Source organism: Primulina tabacum, chromosome 8, assembly GCF_025594145.1.
Source record: "Primulina tabacum isolate GXHZ01 chromosome 8, ASM2559414v2, whole genome shotgun sequence".
Lineage (NCBI taxonomy): Eukaryota > Viridiplantae > Streptophyta > Magnoliopsida > Lamiales > Gesneriaceae > Primulina > Primulina tabacum.
This window is the reverse complement of record NC_134557.1, coordinates 34,049,306-34,053,343: the sequence shown is the minus strand read 5'-3', so window position 1 is coordinate 34,053,343 and position 4,038 is coordinate 34,049,306. Positions and strand designations below refer to the sequence as shown.

Sequence of the window (4,038 nt, the reverse complement as noted above, 5' to 3'; positions counted from 1 at the left end):
GCATTGGATGCCCGAGCTGGGTTGCCCCCTCGACAGCGCGCGCCGAGAGGTACACGTCAGGTTTTCTCGTCCTTATTTGATTGCATGGACGACATACGCACACGATTGGCTCGAATCGAGCAACATTCAGACGATGCCTATGCACCACCTTGGGAATGATCCGCACTTGATGGCTTGGAGGACTTGGAGTTGGGATCAGATGATGAGTAGTTAGCCTCTTTTTATTCTAGGATTGTGGTGAACTTTATCGCTTTTCTAGATTTGCGCATTTTATTCATATATTGTATTGATGTTACGGGACATGTTCTTTATGATTATTCTCCTTTGGCTGTATCCGTGTGCTTGAGTGCTTTTTTTTCGTATCCTTTTTACGTTTCCTTGTGCATTCGATGTCGTTCTTTTCACGAGATCCTGTGCTCTACCTCATTGTCAACACCTCCTCGACATTTTTCCAGGGAAGTGTGTTTAATTCAACTGTCTTGTTAATGCATGTTACATCGCTTTACACTGAGGACAGTATCGATTTCAAAGTGTGGGGGTGGGTCAGTTTTGTTACACATCGTTGCACAACACTTAACAACACTTTTCACGTAGGATGAGACTATATCTAGAGAAAGAACCCTTGTTTTACTTGATAACCGGATTAATTTGTTAGATTTTGGATCACCCGAGAAATCTTTTCATGACTAGTATTGAATGAGAGGAGTCGTAGTTTCAAGGAGAGAAGCAGACATGAACCAGTTTTGTATCGACATTTCATTCCATGCACGTGGTCAGACTTTGGCTCATTAATGGTAAATTGGTGCTAGGTGACCTTATTAAAAAAAAAAGATCGAACAACGATCTCTAGAACTCGTCTGATTAGCCCTTGAAGCGAAAATACGAACGTTGATGACTTAGGGATAATTTAGGCGATCTTTGGACCGTTTGAGCCTTTCAAGCCTACATGATACATCACTTATTGTCTCTAGTAACCCATTTTGAGCCTGAGAAAAAATCGAATGGTGTGTGTCAATGACACACAATTAGACCCCATTCATAATTTATTCAATGTTCCACATCAACTACCTGAATTTTAGCCTATACATTTTTATCTTACCCGAACGTTTGAGAGAAATAAACCCTTCGAGCGCTTTGAAATGTTCCAAAACTCACATGTGCGGAAAAGACATATTTAAAGGAGTTGTTGAACTACCTTTGAATGAAAGGAAGTGGATTTATTGAAAAAAAAAAGAGAGAAGTTATAAAGTGTATGGTATTGAAGACACCCGAAATATCTGTGGGTGAAAGTTGAAGGACAATGAGAAAGGAAAGAGATAATAGAGCTCTAAAGATGATAAAAGTACAGTGATCGGTGACGAGTTAAAGAGTTGAATGAATGCGCTGCAGGAAAATATTTATTTTCTCTCACTTTTGATTCTCATGCCTTTTATTGTAGCCGTGAACCTTGGCCTTACGTTATAAGCTCAAAAATGCCTATTAACCAAGTCATCGTCATTCAACATTTAGTAGAGAGGGATATGAAAGTCGAGCATATGGGGCGTTACGAAAAAAAATGAATATAAGTGATCCTGAAACCAAGTAGCTGTTGATGAGTATGAATTCTGACTTGCACACTACACACATCTCGTTCCGTTGATCGATAGGAGTAACACTTACCTCATTGACTTGTCGCGGAGGGTTGTCTTGCCTAGTACTGAATTGTTGTGCATTGGAAGCCATGTTGGAGATTAGAGCTCGTGCCTCTTGAGGCGTTTTGTTCACCAGTACACCTCCACTTGCAGCATCAATCATGTTCCTATCAAAGAGCGAGAGCCCCTCATAAAAATATTGAACTAGTAGCTGTTCTGGAATCTGATGTTGTGGACAACTGGCACACAACTGCTTGAATCTCTCCCAATATTCATACAAAGTTTCCTCATGCAGTTGTCTAATCCCACAAATGTCTTTTCTAATATTTGCCGCTCAGTGAAGCGGGGAAGAACTAAACCAAAAATTGTTGTTTCATATTGTCCCAAGTTGTTATGGATCCAGCCAATCCTTAGCCTTGTAAGCTAGAGAGAATGGAAAAGCTCGCAGTGAAATTTGTTCCTCTGTGATCCCTTGCGGTTTCATGGCTGTGCAAACAATATGAAACTCTTTCAGATGTTTATGGGGATCTTCACCTGCAAGACCACGAAAAGTAGACAATAAATGAATCAAGCCAGATTTTAATTCAAAAGTAGCATGAGTAGTAGGGAATTGAATGCATAATGGTTGTTGAATAACATTAGGATTAACTAACTCCCTGAGTGTTCTTTGAGCTTGTCCTGCCATTTCTTCTTGGTCACTTTCACTTCTTTCAATCTCAAGATCAATGTCAGATTCTCTTTCTGTATCGTCGGAGTCCAATGATGCGTTCAAATCAGGAGATGATGATGATGGTTGCTTTTCGCGCCTTAATCTTGCTTCTTTTCTCAATCTCTTAGCTGTTTTCTCGATTTCTGGATTGTATTTGAGTTCACCTGTACGAGAAGAACGAGGCATAAAAAATAAAAAAATCAAAAGAAATTAACCTTGCACCGTTCCCCGGCAACGACGCCAAAATTTGGTGTGCTGTCGTTGACCACCAAATTAATTCTACCCTTTTTTTTTTATAAAAACGAGTGTAATGGTGAGTAGGGTCGAATCCACAGGGAACGGTAGATTTATTTCTTTTGATAATAAAAAGGGAGATTTGTTTTGATAATTACTAAATAAAATAACCAAAGCTAAAATTACCAAGCAAGGAAAATGCTGAATCTAGAATTGAAAATTAATTGACGAGAATAAATTGAAAAATTTAATACGAAAAAATACTGATTCAAGGGGATTCCACTGTTTAATTATCTCACTGTTCATCGGTTAACCAATCAGTTATTCATGTTATTCCAAACAATTAACCTTAGAATTATAGGGATAGCCGCTAAAATCCTTGTGTTTTCCTAATTTAATTGACCAAACCCAGCATCCATTCAAAACTTATCAATAATTAACTGGACACGATAGCGTTCCATATTAATTAAAGACATCATTTTAGTTTCGTGAAAACAGTTAATCATAAAATCTAACAATCGAGATAGCTGCAATTGGAAGATCTAGTTCCGTCGATTTATTTAAATTACACATGTTATGATAGCACAACACATCTAACCTATTGCTACTCACGTACCAATCGTTCATGACAATTACGGATCACTGAATTCATGGTTAGCATTAGAAAATCATACATCAAATTAAATTGTCAGATTAATTGACGTATAACATTCATCTAATTAAATCATAAATCAACGAATATTTGGGGCAAACAAGAATAATAAATTAAAGTGCAAAAACCTCACAGTGATAAAATTAAACAGTAGACTATCCCTTGAATCAGACTAAGAAAATTAGCCTAACATAGTTTGATCTACAATCTCCATGAAAAATAAATAAGAAAGCACAAAGGAATGCAAACTATTTTGTTGGGAAAAATCTCTGCGTACGTGAGATGAGAGTGGTTGGAGAGTAGAAATCTATTTCCTATCTCTTTCTTCAATTGTTTTGATGCGGCTACTTTTTTTTCTTTTCCTCGTGAGTTGTGTTGATTGGTGGGAGGATATTTTCTTGTGTGTAATCTTCTTCTTGCGCCTCCTCCACGTGAGTAGTCTTTTTTGGGTCTACATTTTTTGCTAAAAGCCCACTAATCTTTTATTAACCCTAAATCTCCAAATATAAAGCAATAGATAATATTTTATCTAGATTTTCCCTCCTTGCAATTTTTGGCAGTTGAAATATAGTCACAAGGTGTGGCCATGACTTGTTCCAAGGACCTCTTCTGATTTGGTCATTCTCTTTCAATCTCTATCTTGGAAACTTCAAATGTGATAAGTATCACCTTTTTAGCTCAAATTTGCTCCAAGACCGTAATAGTTCCTCCTACAATAAAATTACACAAAAATGTGTCAATTAAACATATCGGAGGTTGGAATAATGGGAAATATAAAATTAAAAATACTAACTAATATGTGCCTATCAAAA

General features: G+C 37.2%; 1 non-coding gene across 1 annotated transcript; it reads left to right on the top strand.

The window, feature by feature from the left end:
• Positions 1 to 1,851: 1,851 nt before the first annotated feature.
• Positions 1,852 to 1,959, top strand: LOC142554883 (small nucleolar RNA R71). The gene has a single exon (XR_012822248.1). It is a non-coding gene; the product is annotated as a small nucleolar RNA R71 (small nucleolar RNA).
• Positions 1,960 to 4,038: the final 2,079 nt, after the last annotated feature.